Genomic DNA, 18,315 nt, shown 5'->3' with positions numbered 1-18,315 from the left:
TCGTACAATAAATTAATAAAATCACGTGAATATCATCACTATTTAAAACTTTATGCAATACTATTGTATTGTGTATGAAAATATAACATTCATAATATTTGTATTGATAAGTGTAGATTTATCAATATTATTTATTTTTTTATAATTTATTTTTCAAGAACGAAACTTTATGTAATACTATTATATTGTGTAAGAAAATGTAAGTAAGTAAGTCATTTGTATTTATATAGCGCTTTTCCGGACCAGGGTCACAAAGCGCTTAAATAATCAAAACAATACTTAATAAAATATATACTTTAAAGATCAAGATAATAAAACATTTATAATATTTGTATTAAGATTATTTCTGGGTATTTTAAGTGTAAATTCATCAATATCTTTTTTATTGTTTCATTTCAAACTAATGAACTTTATTACTTAATATTGAATTACTTTCATCAGACTTTCTAACCCATCATTAAGACAATTTTGCAATTATTGTAAATAAACTTGACATAAAGTACATTATTTATTTAAATATTTATTTTTTAAGAACAAAAAGAATATCATTAATTATGCTTAAGTTCACATCTTTTCTGAGTTAATAGAATTATTTAATTGCGTAATTCTTTTTAACAATTAATTCATATTTTATTTGACAAAAATTAATGAAAAAATATATAAAGTCATATATATATACAGTATATATATATATATATATATATATATATATATATATATATATATATATATATAGTATGAAGCATTAAAAACTTTGGACCAGGAATGTCGTGTATTTTCATCTTTGAGCTATAATTTTTAAATTTAAAATTTCTGGAAGGACGCTGCAGTGTGTGCAAGTGTGTGTACATGTGTGTGTGTACATGTGTGTGTGTGTGTAGTGTAAGGAGAAGGCTGTTGCTGCGCTCTGGCAGCAGAACATCTCTCTTATCGTCCCAGAAACAGACTCAAGGACGCACTAATGGAATAAAAGAAAGACGTGGCAGCTGAAGAGGGACGAGTGGAAGACAATATCAAGAACCCGCTGTGATCACTTTCTGGAGATGTTTCCGTAACCAAAGGAAAAAAAAAAAGAAAAAAAAACCTGAGCTGAGATTAAAACCTCGTCTATTCCTGCAGGTTTGTACGTGTCATCGATCCGTTTATTAAACTCAACATACATCTGTTGACGATGCGTGAAATAAATGCGGATCAATATCAATGCAGGAGAAAAATTCTCTCACATCCAACATCAAGATAGAGACGGACTAGAAGAAGAAAACAAAGCATTTAACATAAACAAGATCATTTTACCCTCGTGTTATCTCAGGGTCAATGTGACCCAAAGGCCCAAAACCAAATGTGCTTGATGTATCCCTTTTGTTGTCTAAAGATGAACAACCTGCCTGGCTTACATAAATACATATGCAGGTGGAGGTCATTCATCTCCAGTCAAAAACAAGGGATACCAAAAACATATTTGTTTTAAAGCCTTTGGGTCACCCTGACCCTGAGATAACACAAGGGTTAAGAGATAATTTAATCTTGTGTCAGACATGAAGCATGAGATCATTTAAGATGTTTCTTTTGCATTTGCCTTATTTCTCTGCAGCACAGCGCCGCCCTGTTGCCTCGGAGGTGAAATTGTCAAATATTGGCATTCACGTTTGGAGACCTCGGCTCCTGCAAATCATGTTTTTAATCATATAAATTACACGTTTTAAAGAAAAAATAAGCATCAATAGCATGAATTTGCATTAAATAAATTAACAATTCAAACTACTTTCTCACTTGTCTGGCAACTAAAATGACTTTAAAAAGATAAATGAATATTATGATAGTTTGGTTTCAACCCTAAACATATTCCTTCGAAAAGTTTTCTTAATTAAATAAAAAGGACCTTTTTTAAATTTCAACATAAGAAAGCCAGTACTACAATTGTTTAAATAATGTTTTGGGAAAACAGTTTCAATAAAATAAAGTAAAAAGTAAACACTATTTTATGGACAATTTATTTTTATCCTGACAACTTATTTTAATGGAAAATATACTTTTTTAATTCAATCTTTTTTTTTATTGGAAAAGGGTATTTTTGTGATTAAAGCAACTTTATGTTTCATTGGTGAAGCAAATCTTCCTCCATTCATTTTCTATTGACAATCCTTTTGAATACTTTACGACACTTTTTTACTAGATTACATTTACGTCTTTGTGTTGTTTGGTGTCCAAACGCACTTCAAACACTCTTAGGAATGTCGTAGAGATATGGCGAGGCCGACACCGACAAGAGGAGCGGTCGCTCTACAAGTGCGTCGGTTTGATAAACCTTCGTTAAGAGCTCGTCAGAAAAGCGCCGCGGTTACGTAAGCTCTTATCACTGGGCGATGAAGAGTCGTACTGGTGGCAGTGGCGCGTCTTTAAAACCCCTTACATAAGCTCTTCTTTCATGAGGCTCCAAATATACCACCACCACAGCACCCAAGGGCTCCCACCCACACTCCTCACCCATCCCCCCTCCTTCCTCCCCCCAGCCCCAGAACCCAACCGCTGCACTTCCATCACTTCGTAGCCTTTCTTCTTCCTTTCTTCTTTAATTTCATAATCCGAGCGCTGGCAGCGGTGCGTGACGTGGGATAATGTTATCAGAGCCGGGCAGGACGGCGGCCTGATCCTATCCAGTTAATTGGAAGTTGTTTTCCCTGAGTTCCGCGGAGCCGGAGACGAAGGACGGGAAACATGAGTGTGTCGGGGTGACGTGGCGGAGCGCGGCCGACGAGCCGGCGAGGGCCACGAGGAGAATTTGTGTTTGGTTTGAAGACGACGGCGACGGGCGAGCTTCTCGGAGCGACCTCGCTCCTCTCCATTTTGAAATGAAGTCAAGAAGAAGGTTCTGCTGAGGCAGAAAGTTCAATAATTGTATGCTCTATTAAATATGTAAATTATTATTTTAAAATGATTATTTAACCCTTGTCTTATCTCAAGGGTCAAAGTGACCCTTCAGATAAAAACAATTCTGGAAACTTTTTTTTTTTTTTTAAAACATGTAATTTATATTATTAAAAACATAATTTACGACATAACTGACACTTGCAGGAGCCGAGGTCTCGAAACATGAATCCAGATATTAGACAATTTCACCTCCGAGGCAACAGGGCGGCGCTGTGCTGCAGAAAATTACAGCAAATACAAAAGCATCATCTTCATATAAGCTCATGCTTTGTGATTGACACATTCAAGACTAAATTGTAGTTAATTGTTATCTCTTAACCCCTTGTGTTATCTCATGGTCGAGGTGACCCGAAGGCCCGAATACAAATGTGTTTCTGGTATCCCTTGTGGGTCAAGGTGAACCCATTAGTTGGCTTCTATAAATACAAATGCAGTGGTGAAGGTTGCTTACCTACCTACCCACGAGGGATACCACAAACACATTTGTTTTCGGGCCTTCGGGTCACCTTGACCCTGAGATAATAGGGTAACCCTAGGGTAAACTTATGAGTAAATGGAACCTCAACCCAACAATTTGACTCCTTTTAAAAAAGAAGTGTTGTATAAACCAGAATCGAAGGAATCAGAAACTTTTTCGGGGTTTTTCTTTCTGTGGTTGACTTTTAAAAAAAAATAAATGGACAATATTTGTTTCTCCAATTAACTTGTTTTCTCATCTCTGCGTTCTTTCACTTTTTTCCCTACATCAACTTTTTCAATGTTTAAAAAATGTTTTCGAGATATATTTTTTCAACCTCAACATTTTAAAGGATTATGGTTTTTTTTCTTAAAATAGGATTACATTTACCTTTTGACTTCCTTAAGTGGTCAATTTCATTCTTAATAAAAATAAAAATAAAACTTTTTTTAACATTTATAAGTGGCTTTTTCTCCTTTTTTTTTCTGAAGGTGGACTTTTATAACTATTTCCTTTTGATTTGATACACAACTATGAGTAATGGAACCATCAGTAAGAAGAGCAGGTCATCATCACGCGACGCTACAATGGTCGGTGTCGGGGGCACAAGAGTTCAGAGGAAGTCGTCCACGTGCGAAACCCGGCGGTGGAACGACTGGCACTGATCTGAACTGAAGCGAAGACTAAAGATCCCTGTGGGCTCCACTTGGATCAACCATCTAGTGCTGTGTTCTAATACGCCTGCAGGACCCTGTACAGGATTCTGGTTACTTACTGGACTCACAATGTTACACACAAACTGTTACACACACTCGCCCTCCAGCCGCCTCCCTGCTTGAACGAACGGGGAAATCCATAATGAGAGCTCGACAAATGGACCGATGATGGATCTTTTGACAGCAGCTGCTCTCACACCAGGTTAACAAGAGTCGAGAAACAGTGCCTGTCAGTCGCCACTGAGGGGGAAAACACAGCAACACGAGTTTTCGCAGAAGAAATAGCTGAAAACATAAATATATTTAATTTAGAATACAAAAGGAGGATCATGGGAGGAGGTTGGTTATGAATACAAAAGTGTAATTACTTATAACTAATTAATTTGTTTATGTTTTTTTGTCAGGAGACAAAATTAAAAACGTGTTTATACAAACAAACAAACGTTTATTAAATTAAATTACTTTTTTTTACCAGATATTTTATTGATTTAATTCCATCTTTCTTTTCTTTCTATTTAAAACAGGTTTTTTTTTGCTAATTAAAATGGTTATGGAGAGACTTCAAGGCAATCACATGGTTTTTAACTAAAATACAATTCAATAAATATATTTTGATTAAAACATGACATTTTGAAACCTCAACTGTAATTTATTTACATTTATATTGATGTATTACCTTTTAACTTTAGACTTTCTTTTATTGTCATTGCACAGAAAACACAGAAGTGAAACTGGCAACCGTTAAAAAAAAACACAGCAGAGTGATTTTATATAAAAAATATAAATATAATTATTAATAAGTTAAAAATAGTGCAATATATTACAAACAGAATAAATAACGGTTTAAATATTGCATAAAATAATTAATGTATAAAGAAGTATAAATATAAATAAGTTAAAAATAGTACTATATGTTATAAATAGAATAAAAATATATATATATTAAATAGTGTATAGCTTTATTTTTTTATGGAATGTCTTTAGAATTAATTTGAAAAATAAATTTGAAATAACTTTAACATTTCTTGGAGGGGGGAATAAGATTTCCCTAAAAATACTGTCATTGTTATTTATTATTGTTTTTTATCCTACTCACAGAGGGACCTTTAGCTATAAAAGTGAAACTTACTCAACAGCTAACGGCTAACAGCTAACAAGCTAACACAGTTAGCCAGCAGGAAGCGCGTACAGACGGTTAGCGAGTCCAACAACTCCGATACTTTACGTTCAAGATGGGAGACCCACCAGCAGACTGGAAAAAAAAGACCCCACAGAAGAAGACTAAACCACATTAATCGACTGGGATTATTGTGTCAACACATCCAACATGGTGGTCAAACGCTCGCTCCATTCATCAGGAGCCAAATGATGCTGTTCTCCGCAGGAATTCATCAGCGGGAAACGTCACCGGCGACAGAAAACACATTTGCGAGACGAAAGTGGATGAATTAATGATGAGCTGCTAACGCTCGCGCTCAGATCTGAGAGGCAGCGACTTCACCGCCGACATCATTTATTCATGTAGCGCTCAGATGATGAATTATTCCCTTAGCACTGACTGGGAGGAAGTGGGCGGGGTCACATGTTGACGCTTGATTTTCCCTGCTTCGAGAAGTGACCCCTCGACTTAAAAAAGCACGAGAGGTGAGCTTTTTTTTTCTTTTTGTAGCAGGTGAAGCATTTGCTAATTAACGTAGCCATTAGCGACGACACCGCGGCCGGGTTTCGCTTCGCCATCTGCTCACATGACAAACAAGCGAATCGACCGGCGGCCATTAAACACACCGCTGGCAAACAAGGACTTAATTCAGTCTTTTATTTCCCCCCGACCTGATGTTTACCCATGCTGCACTTCACCTGGTCATGTGACATGTGTAAACACATTAAATCGCCATCTCCTGTTTCACCAGTCGACCAGAAAGTCGGTGAAAAACACTTCGACAGGTGATCGGCCATGTGACTGATACGTATTTTAAAATCCATTTTGTTTATGAAACGACTCAGATTGACTTCCTGTCTAGCCATGTGTGTCATAAAGAAGTGAGTCAGATTCGCTTCCTGTCTCTACAGAAACGGAATTGACTTCTCGGCAGAGGTTTGCGGCGACAAAATTCCGCAGCTTTATTTTAAGTCCTCGTTTCAGGACCCCCCACTGTCGAGAAAATTAGCAACCCGCGCGATTTTGCTACGCTAACAACAAACGAACGAGTCGCCGGCAGTGATGAAGCAGGAATAAGCAGCCGCTGACATTTTCACAGTCGAAAAACCGGCGCGAAAACAAAAAGAGACGCCGTTCAACCTCTGACAGAAACACCGAGGCGCCGTTCACTCGCTGACATTTATTTGCCGCTTGTTCATCAATCTCGAATGTCAACCTTTCCGTCCGCGTCGCTATTTGACGACTCATGATTTATTCAGCGTCCCGACACTCTGACATTTTACAGCTCTTCGTATTCGAGAGGACGTCGCGTCCACTTTGGTTACGATCGCCGGAGATAGGCAACCGGTTCAAGCTTCTTTGTTTTCTATATTGTGTCCAGGAGTGACAACAATGTGAGTCGATGTCACTTCCTGTCGAGTAAGAATGGTCTAGTCAAGTGTTTTTTACTTCCTGTCAATTCTTGGTACATTTAACGCAAGCCTTCCTAACTTAAAAGTCAGCACCAGGACTCACTCAGGTGTTTGAGTCACACGAGCTACACGACTCAACAGAAGTAACTCAAAATGCTTGACTCATATTTCTATACAACTAATATAAACCTTCCGTTTATCAGTTTGTGATTCAAGTTAAATTTAGGACTTTAAACTTAGAAAAAATGATTGAGTCACTTCCTGACAAGAGACAGAAGTCCCAGAGACTCATTCTCAGACGTTCATGAGCCCAAATTCAAATCTGTGTATTTTTGGACTCAATTAATATTTGTTTCCCGTTTTTGAACAAAAGGTCCAAATGACTCAAATCACAGGAGTTGAAATAACCCGTCTGGAAATGTGTAGATATCTGCAAAGCCATTGCTCAAAAAACGTTTTGTGCTGTTAGAGGGACTCACTATAATGTAACATTTGAGTTTATGAGTCAGCTCCACTTCCTGTACTGTTAGAGGGACTCACTTTAATGTAACACTTGAGTTTATGAGTCAGCTCCACTTCCTGTACTGTTAGAGGGACTAACTTTAATGTAACACTTGAGTTTATGAGTCAGCTCCACTTCCTGTACTGTTAGAGGGACTCACTTTAATGTAACACTTGAGTTTATGAGTCAGCTCCACTTCCTGTACTGTTAGAGGGACTCACTTTAATGTAACACTTGAGTTTATGAGTCAGCTCCACTTCCTGTACTGTTAGAGGGACTAACTTTAATGTAACATTTGAGTTCATGAGTCAGCTCCACTTCCTGTACTGTTAGAGAGACTAACTTTAATGTAACATTTGAGTTCATGAGTCAGCTCCACTTCCTGTACTGTTAGAGGAACTCACTATAATGTAACATTTGAGTTCATGAGTCAGCTCCACTTCCTGTACTGTTAGAGGAACTCACTATAATGTAACATTTGAGTTCATGAGTCAGCTCCACTTCCTGTACTGTGTCCAGGAGTCACAAACGGCTGTGGGTCTCTACATTTGCTTGAATCCAACTCACTTCCTGCCAAGTTTGGTGGACAAAACACTCTACAAAGTGCACTTTAAATTGTTTTAACACAGGTCTGGTCCAAGTGAGGACTCTTATTTATGTGGCCCGGAAGAGTCGGGAGTGAAAAAGTTAAAATAATGAAATTATACAGTATATATTATAGGAATCATTTATATTTAAATGTTTAACTATTTTTTGTACATACATATATTGTAAATAAAGAGTAAAATATAATAATTTTGATCAATCAACCTATCCAAATTACACTTTTTACAAAAATAATGTATCTTTTTTATTTTTTTTAAAGAAAATGATAAAACCGAATATACTTATAACAATACCTAATAATAATAACCATATTTAAATATTTGTTCATACTTTCTTTCATGGTTTATATCTAAATAAAATGTTTACATAATGGAATAACTGCAAGTTGTCCTTAAATCATAATGTTATGTTTCATGCCCCGGCGAGAAAAAAAAAACTCTCCAGCGTGGAAATAAAGGGAATCAAGATGATGCTGATGTATGGAAACGGAGCTGATGAACATCTCCGACATGTGAACGCCACTGACTCGGGCGACCGGCCTCATGTATGCATGTATCTGCCGCCCTCCCCCCTTCCACTCTCTCCCCTCGGGCCACGGCGGGGGAGGAAGCCGACTGTACATCCGGACTTTTGTGTCGAGGTTTGCATGGACGAAGGAGGGATGGGAGAACATCGAGGGAGGAGGGGGAGGAACCGGGACAAGACGAGCGAAGGAGGCAGCGAGAGGACGACGAGTTCATCGCCGTTTGGTTGAGTTTGAGCTCCTTCGATGTGACGAGTCATCATCGCCCGGTCTGAAGCCGTAGTTGGAGTAAGAGCTGAGCCAGAAGGCAGCGGTTTCACTAGATTTTTCAGACCTAGTGGACATTTTTTCTATCTTCCGTCAATAATCGCCGACGGAAGGCGACTTATGTGCGGCGAGGTGTAAGTGGCCAGCAGGGAGGGGGAGGAAGGGGGGGGATGTCGGTGCTTGGAGGGGCCGTGATGGTGCGTGGGTGAGCAGAGCGCCTCCTGCCAACTGCTGCCTGCAGAGATGTTGCTGGAGAGCTGGAGACCAGGAAACACAACTCACACGATAACGATTTACAATATGAATACACTATTTTATTTTAAGTTTTTTAGAGGTCAGGAACCACTTTTGACGTTGATGAGTAGCTTCATACAAATTTTTATATAAATAACTAAGTAATAAATACACCTACTTTTTTACCGTGTTTATTTGAACTGAGAAAAGTAAAACACATCTTAATTACATGAATTATCACTATCGGCATTGTATATAGATCAAAACAATAAAAAAATGTAAAAAAGGGATAGTCGTCAATCAATATTAATTGGATGCATAAAAAACTACCTAATGTGAAATATATTAAGCTAATATCATGTATGTTTTTTAAATTATAATATTATTTTGTGATTATATTTTTCATGAAAAAAAAGTTAATCAAATTAAGAAACGTAATAAATAAAAATATTTCGATATAATTTCTCATATAAAACATAACAAAAACTTTTAACTACATTTAATCTACATGCCTATGTACATTTAAAATAATTTATTTGAAAAGGAAATGACTTTGAAAGTGTAGAATATTATTTAAAAAAAACGAATACATCTACTGAACACTGTAATATATAAAAAAAACAACTCCAACTTAATTTCCAGTATAAAGGTCATAATGTTACAGCAGATTTAAATAAAAAGTGATCTTGTTGTCATGACGACAGCGAGGCATTTACATTCCGAATTTCTTCAGACGCGAGTGATTTCTGGTTTCAGTCGAGTGGCGACAGAAGGTGCGTGGATGGACGGTTATTTAAGGTGGCGCTGCTACCTGCTAAGAAGTTAATGGTCAGGGAAGAGGGCGGTGGGTTCATTATCCGCTTGATTGGACAATAAATACCAGCAGGAAAGAGTAGAAAAGAATTGAACTAAAGAAGACATAATGGCAGATTTAGCAACTGCTAGCAGCACTTCAGCTACATTAGCACTTCAGTTGAATCGCAATCATTGTTTTCAACAGACTTATCTTAAGATTTCATAGTTCAAATATGACTATATAAGAGAAAAACTAATAACAATGAGTGACACTAGTGAGGAAAAACATCCCTTTATTGGACAGAAATCTCGAGCAGAACCAGACTCTGTGTGGGCTAGGGAGAGGAATCTTGAGTATTGGTTTTGATAAATAGTTTTGGATTATAAACATTTTTTAAATTACATTATTTTGTTTTCTTTTTACGTTTTTAATGTCGATTCGTATGTGATATTTTAAGATAAACTATTAAAAATACATTTTCAACAAAAAAAACATTGAAAAATAACTTTCAGAATATATTGTTTATTTTACAATTATAAGATTCATTTTCATAAGAATTAAATAAATGGGTTAAGAAGAATACTGAAATATTAGCATATATTATCATTTTCATAACACAACTATAATATTGTCAATATTGTTAAGATTAAAAACATGTTATATAGTATTAGGTATAGTATTGTATTATACTAAATAACATGTTAAAAAGAAAGAAAAGGGAAACATGATTAAATAATGAGTGTGTATTGTGTGTGTTTGTGTATGAAGAAGGCAGAAAGTCATCAGTACGTATGAAGATGAGCAGCGTTACTTAATTAAACGCTGTGATGAAGAAGATGAAGTGAGGTGAAGGCAGCGTAGATGGAGATGTACGACGAGAGGAACAGGAGGATGACGAAGATGCTGAGGAGGAAAAGTACTAGTTTAAAGATAATAACAACTATAACTTACTCATTAGCACACCATCTTAGGGGGGCATTCCTCAGCCGGAGTGATAAAACAATGATACAATAGTCGACCAAAGGCAACATGCTAACAACAAAACACTCATGCCATGAATGGACCGAAATGTTTTATCTTTTGACAACACCCGTCTCCGGGGGTTATTGCCACGGCGACAGCAGAATCGGCTACGTTCACGAAAAGGATTATACCGCGGCTGACCTTTGACCTCCGGGGTCCACTCATTGTCTGAGAGGTTGTGAAGGAGCTCTGGATAGTGTTGGTGAGTCATCATATCTCGCCAAAGTGTCTCTCGCAGGTGCGACATTATGATCCGGGCGTTCCTGACTCAGGCCGGGCATGACTCATCGTTTTTATCGAGGTGCCAGATTTGGGGGAAAATGCAGAGAAGGAGTGTCTTGGAGGAGGTAGGCCAAGACACATAAGACAAACACAGGAGTCCCAGAATATCAGGCAAAAGCCTGCAAAAATAAAAATGTCTTAAGTGGTTTCTTGAAGGATTCAGTAGATCCATCAAACACAGAGAGAGATGAAGATGGTTCCAAAGTTTAGGAGCAACAGTCATTCTGATCCACAGACCTCAGAGCCCGAGCTGGGGTGTAAGGCTGGATCAGATCAGTGATGTAAGGAGGAGTCTGACCATGAATAGATCTGAAAGTAAGAACCAGAATTTTAAAATGGATCCTGGAAGAAACTGGCAGCCAGTGAAGAGTTTTTAAGGATCAGAGAAATGTGAGTTCTTCTACTAGAGCAGGACAGAATTCTCGCTGCAGAGTTTTGTATTAACTGCAGGCGAGACAGCTCCTTCTTGTTTCGACACGGAAATAAACTGTTACAATAGTCCAAACGAAAAGACACAAAAAAACATGGATTATAATCTCAGGATCCTGAGATCATTTTCGTAAATTTCAAGATTTCTTCAGTAGAAGGAAACAGTTTCTGGTCAGTTTTCTGCAGTGTTGAACTAGAAAAGTAATTGAATATATGCATTGAAACAAAGTATATTTAATACATTTATTTAACAGTTATTTTATCGGGGAAAGAAAAGAAAGATATATTTTTAATAAGAATAAAATTTAATTTTAGTAACATAACTAGGTCGTGTTCAGGGCAAGTTTTCACCTGACGAACAAGAAGATATTTTTCGTATGGTCTACTTAAAGGGAAACTTTATTTCCTAATGTTGCTTCGAAAAATATAAATACATGATATGTGAAGTTAATAAAGTGGGTGGTTAAGCTTCTGAATCATGACTCAGCAGAACTCCCCAACTCTTAATCATGTGGCAAAAAAAGCAGCTCCACTCAGACTGTTAGCAAAAGGTCACAACACACCTGTCTGACCTAGATTTTGAGTATATGCCGAGTTAGCGTTACCAATATTTCACCCAATGTCCCAGTTTGAAAGTTTCTTGGTCGCTATGGTCATGCAATAACGCAAGTCTGATTTCTCACAATCCCTAGCGTCATCTCAGCAACAACCAAGCCCCTGTGTTTGTGTATAAAAGATGAAGATTTTTAAAAAATATTTAGCAACAAGCACTGCGAAGATTGAGGCTGGATAAATAAAAGACCACAAGCTTTGTCTTCTCAGACTGACTGGAGGAAGTGGTGGGACGAGACATGAGCGCCGGGTCTCACTGCGATTCTAAATACGGACAAGAAGGCGGACTAATTAAAGGTTTGTCAGCGCACAGTCGGATATAAATAATGCAGAACATGAATTCCCTGTGACGTTCACCGGCTCCTGCTCCGGCTGCTACAGATTAAAATCATGACAAGAAAGACACTATAAGGACCTGTCTGTGGTGTTTTTACTGTATATGAGTCCAGAGATTATAATATTAATGTATTATTTATTATTATATTTAAATATAGGTAACTACAAATATTATTTAAAATAACAAGAACAAGATTGGTGTATTGGCAAGAATCTGGCGATACAATACGTATCCCGATACAGGGACAACAACACAATATGTTGCAGTACATTGCGATACTGTAGGAACACTTTGTAGTATTGCCCGAGTACTTGACTGTGATGTTAACAGACCACATGACTCTTGACAAACGAAACGGAACTGCTTTCATTTGTTTTGAAACCAAAATATGTCCAAACATCAACTTTAAAGGCTACTTGAGTCGACTGTATCCTCTCGTCCTCAGTCATCACCAGGATCTGGCAGGATTTGATACTGCGGAGGACATAATGTCTGCTGTCATCTAGAGGCCGCAAGAAAACAACAACAACAAAAAAAGGAAATTGATACAGTGCTTTCAAATAGCGATACCGCATCAACATGAGAAATATAGCAATATATTGCCACATCGATATTTGCTAACAACCCTAATAATAATAATAATAATAATGTAATAATCATAACACAAAATTATAGTTTTACATTATTTCATATTAATGGTATCATACATTAGTTAGAAAATTAATAAAAATTATTAAATTGATTTACAAATATAAAATAAAAAAAATTAACATAGTTTATTTTAAAAATATTTTAAAAGTGATCATGAACACAAATATAAATTTGAATATTATATACTTTAAACAATAGGTGTGTTAGAAAATACCAATACACCAGAACGTTTTTTTCCTAATATTGTATCGATATTCAACAGGAGTGTATTTATTTTTCTTTTATTTGTGTTCTTTAAATGATATTGCATCGGTTATTAGATGGTTAATAGTTCAATGGAGTGTGTGTATGATAAAAAATATATAGATTTTTTAAATATACATTTAACATGCAAATATTAACTTTAATGTTGCAAATAAACTTGTGGCCGCTAGATGGCAGCAGTCACAAAGTCCTCCAGAGCAAAAGAAACAATGAAATACTGTCAGACGACTGAGGACGAGAGGATACAGTCGACTATATCGGCTTTTAAAGCTGATGTTTGGACATATTTTGGTTTCTATACAAATAAAAGCAGTTACGACTTCGTCAAGAGTCATGTGGTCTGTAAATTCTTTCAGCCGGAGTCAAGTAATCGACAATACTACAAATATGCTCTTGTTTCTACAATATCACAATATATCACAATAAATTATATCATTGTACGTGTAATAATTTAGACATGTTTTACTATTTCATATCATATCATACATATATATATATATATATATATATATATATATATAGAGAGAGAGAGAGAGAGAGAGAGATATACATACATTTCATATATATAACATATCATAATTAATAAATAAAATTCGACTTTATACAAATACAGTAAATTTATTTTTTTGTCAAGAAAAGGTATTATGTCACGTCAACTGCAAAAAAATGATAACAAAATCATATTTGAACTCTTTGTCACAGATGGGATCCAAAAAAGATTTCCACCGTCAAGGTAAAATAAATATAGAAGTCGATTACTTTTTACTTCTAAGTCTAGAGTTGAACCCTGCACCACGTGGGAGGTCGATGTTCCAACCAGCATCTGTTGCCTTCAGCGCTCACAGTGTAGCGACTGGCACCAGCTCACAAACACACCCACACAGGTGAAGAAACACAAACTGAGAAACAACATATTGAATGAAAATTATCTTTGAGTATATTGTGTGGATTTTCCATGTTGTCCTCCTGACTCAGGATTCCTTTAAGAAACATACTGTTGTGGTGTGCACTAGCAACGGAACTGTGAACCTGGATGTCTCTGATGTAGTCTGGGTAAGCAAAGGTAAGCTGGGCTTACTAGGACTTATGGTCAGAAAGATTTGAGCACTAATACATAAAATTGTCAATTGTTAAAATAATCCTAACTCACCTTAAGACAAGATGGAGTGTTAAGTCTAGAGCTAGTATTAAGTCAAGAGCTAGTTTTTAGCATAAATCTGGTGTTAAGTAAAGAGCTGGTGTTAAGTTAAGAGCTGGTGTTAAGTAAAGAGCTGGTGTTAAGTAAAGAGCTGGTGTTAAGTTAAGAGCTGGTGTTAAGTAAAGAGGTGGTGTTAAGTAAAGAGGTGGTGTTAAGTAAAGAGCTGGTGTTAAGTAAAGAGGTGGTGTTAAGTAAAGAGCTGGTGTTCAGTAATTAGTTGGTGTTAAGTATAGAGCAGGTGTTAAGTAAAGAGAGTGTGTTAAGTAAATAGTTGGTGTTAAGTAAAGAGCTGGTGTTAAGTAAAGAGCTGGTGTTAAGTAAAGAGCTGTTGTTAAGTAAAGAGCTGGTGTTAAGTAAAGAGCTGGTGTTAAGTAAAGAGCTGGTGTTAAGTAGTAAGGAGCTGGTGTTAAGTAAAGAGCTGGTGTTAAGTAAAGAGCTGGTGTTAAGTAAAGAGATGGTGTTAAGTTAAGAGCTGGTGTTAAGTAAAGAGCTGGTGTTAAGTAAAGAGGTGGTGTTAAGTAAAGAGCTGGTGTTAAGTAAAGAGCTGGTGTTAAGTAAATAGCTGGTGTTAAGTAAAGAGATGGTGTTAAGTAAAGAGCTGGTGTTAAGTCAAGAGCTGGTGTTAAGTAAAGAGGTGGTGTTAAGTAAAGAGATGGTGTTAAGTAAAGAGATGGTGTTAAGTAAAGAGCTGGTGTTAAGTAAAGAGATGGTGTTAAGTAAAGAGATGGTGTTAAGTAAAGAACTGGTGTTAAGTAAAGAGCTGGTGTTAAGTAAAGAGCTGTTGTTAAGTAAATAGCTGGTGTTAAGTAAAGAGCTGTTGTTAAGTAAAGAGCTGGTGTGAAGTAAAAAGCTGGTGTTAAGTAAAGAGAGTGTGTTAAGTAAATAGTTGGTGTTAAGTAAAGAGCTGGTGTTAAGTAAAGAGCTGGTGTTAAGTAAAGAGCTGTTAAGTCAAGAGCTGGTGTTAAGTAAAGAGGTGGTGTTAAGTAAAGAGCTGGTGTTAAGTAAAGAGATGGTGTTAAGTAAAGAGCTGGTGTTAAGTAAAGAGCTGGTGTTAAGTAAAGAGATGGTGTTAAATAAAGAGCTGGTGTTAAGTAAAGAGCTGGTGTTAAGTAAAGAGCTGGTATTAAGTAGTAAAGAGCTGGTGTTAAGTAAAGAGCTGGTGTTAAGTTAAGAGCTGGTGTTAAGTAAAGAGCTGGTGTTAAGTAAAGAGCTGGTGTTAAGTAAAGAGATGGTGTTAAGTAAAGAGCTGGTGTTAAGTCAAGATCTGGTGTTAAGTAAAGAGCTGGTGTTAAGTAAAGAGCTGGTGTTAAGTAAAGAGCTTGTGTTAAGTAAAGAGCTGGTGTTAAGTAAAGAGGTGGTGTTAAGTAAAGAGCTGGTGTTAAGTAAAGAGCTGGTGTTAAGTAAAGAGCTGGTGTTAAGTAAAGAGCTGGTGTTAAGTAAAGAGAGTGTGTTAAGTAAATAGTTGGTGTTAAGTAAAGAGCTGGTGTTAAGTAAAGAGATGGTGTTAAGTAAAGAGCTGGTGTTAAGTAAAGAGCTGGTGTTAAGTCAAGAGCTGGTGTTAAGTAAAGAGGTGGTGTTAAGTAAAGAGCTGGTGTTAAGTAAAGAGATGGTGTTAAGTAAAGAGCTGGTGTTAAGTAAAGAGCTGGTGTTAAGTAAAGAGATGGTGTTAAATAAAGAGCTGGTGTTAAGTAAAGAGATGGTGTTAAATAAAGAGCTGGTGTTAAGTAAAGAGCTGGTGTTAAGTAAAGAGATGGTGTTAAATAAAGAGCTGGTGTTAAGTAAAGAGCTGGTGTTAAGTAAAGAGCTGGTGTTAAGTAGTAAAGAGCTGGTGTTAAGTAAAGAGCTGGTGTTAAGTTAAGAGCTGGTGTTAAGTAAAGAGCTGGTGTTAAGTAAAGAGCTGGTGTTAAGTAAAGAGATGGTGTTAAGTAAAGAGCTGGTGTTAAGTAAAGAGCTGGTGTTAAGTAAAGAGCTGGTGTTCAGTAAAGAGCTGGTGTTAAGTAAAGAGCTGGTGTTAAGTCAAGAGCTGGTGTTAAGTAAAGAGGTGGTGTTAAGTAAAGAGCTGGTGTTAAGTAAAGAGCTGGTGTTAAGTTAAGAGATGGTGTTAATTAAAGAGATGGTGTTAAGTAAAGAGATGGTGTTAAGTAAAGAGCTGGTGTTAAGTCAAGAGCTGGTGTTAAGTAAAGAGCTGGTGTTAAGTTAAGAGATGGTGTTAATTAAAGAGATGGTGTTAAGTAAAGAGATGGTGTTAAGTAAAGAGCTGGTGTTAAGTTAAGAGCTGATGTTAAGTAAAGAGCTGGTGTTAAGTTAAGAGCTGATGTTAAGTAAAAAGCTGGTGTTAAGTAAAAAGCTGTTGTTGACATCAGGATTTTAAAAGACACGTCTGGGTTTAAATCACCTACAAACATTTGCTCCACATCTGTTGATTCAAAGATTGAGATACAATTTGATTCACAGCGTTTTGCGTGAGTTTCCATTGACAAGAACTGAAATCACTTCAACGAGACAAACTAACATCACATTATTATTATCATCACAGTCCACAGAGCTCTCGTGTTCTAAACCTTGCCTTTAAACGTGTATTTAAAAGTAGTCACTCATTCATTGTACTGAAGGAACTTCCCTTTAATCGTGCATCAGTTTCAGGTTACTATGGTGCATGTCTCCGCACATGATTGGCTGACGGACGCTGTTTGCATCTCAAAACCCATTTCCACACACACTGGTCTCCAGACGCCACCTGATGACACCCCAACACTTTTCCCCTTATAATAAAAAAAAAAGAAAAAAAAGAAAAGATCTCCACCATGACAACATCGCTGCATCACGTGACACCAATCAATGCTGGCCGTTATTAATAATTCACGCCGCTGCAGAGGAGTCTCTTCATCAACCTCACCATCATCCTCATCATCATCATCATCACCTACATATGCTCAAAAAAAAAGAAAATCCAACGCAGTGTGAAGGCATCGTCTGCAGCGTGCCGAGACCCAGACCCTCAATTAAGCGTCTAATAAAATGAAGAATAAGGAGCAACAGCGCCATGTTTTGCAGGTGATGCCTTCTGACACCTGCGCACTGAGCTTTTTTTTTTCCTCTTTTTCAATTTAGCGCACAAACACAGAGCAGCGGTTGACGCCTATGAAGCGGCATCATCAGCCGCAATTTTTTTTTTAAAAAAAGGAAGATCTCCCACAGCACGTGAACGCACCGCAGCAAAGTCGCGCTTTTTTAAAAAAAAAACTCACCTGGCGAGGCCAAAAAAGAGCGGATCCGGACCTGTCTGCGTCCAAACCTCGGTGTGGTTTCTAGTCCTGTATCCCGGTCTCTCCTCCCTCTCGCTGCCTCTCACCCACCTCCCCCTTTTGTCTCTCCTCCTCCGCCCCCTCCCTCCCACTTGCTATCGCCGCCTCTCCTGTGCACTTGGAGACGCGCGAGACACGTTATAACACTTTTTTAATTCGTTATTGGAGAATTTATGAGAGAAAATAACGTAAATATTGAACTTAAATTCTATTCATTTATTCGTAGAGTTCGGTTGTTTTTTTCTGTTGACTGTGAGTGAGAAAAAAACGTGTTCATTTTCAAAATACGTTTTTACATTTTATTACAATTTAATTAACTTATTTTTGACCGAATATTCAGAAATAATGTGACGAAGGATGAAGCAAAAAATAAATCTAAATAAAAAGTGGAAATTATTAATGTTGGGAAGAATCAGACCAATGTGGAAATATAAACCGTGTACATTTTAATGCTCCACAGATATGTTCTATTTGATTTCATTTTTTATAAATTTGTCTCTCCTGATAATTCCAACCCTTTATATTTATTAAACAATATATTCATTTTATGTCATAGTTTCCCCACCATCATATCAATTTATTGTTTTAGCCTTTTTAACTTTCTACACGCAGTG

The 18,315-nt window shown here is 36.9% G+C and overlaps 1 protein-coding gene across 1 annotated transcript in view; it reads right to left on the bottom strand.

The window, feature by feature from the left end:
* Positions 1 to 17,703, bottom strand: part of cplx2b (complexin 2b) — a 29,383-nt gene extending 11,680 nt beyond the window's left edge. Inside the window, exon 1 of the mRNA XM_087799351.1 lies at positions 17,645 to 17,703. The gene's annotated coding sequence lies outside the window, so the exon portion shown is untranslated. The remainder of the gene's footprint in view (positions 1 to 17,644) is intronic.
* Between the last annotated feature and the right edge of the window lie 612 nt (positions 17,704 to 18,315).

The sequence above is a fragment of the Callionymus lyra genome, chromosome 9 (assembly GCF_982586985.1).
Source record: "Callionymus lyra chromosome 9, fCalLyr1.hap1.1, whole genome shotgun sequence".
Classification (NCBI taxonomy): Eukaryota; Metazoa; Chordata; class Actinopteri; order Syngnathiformes; family Callionymidae; genus Callionymus; species Callionymus lyra.
Note: the sequence above shows the minus strand (reverse complement) of the source record. Positions and strands in the feature narration are given on the sequence as shown.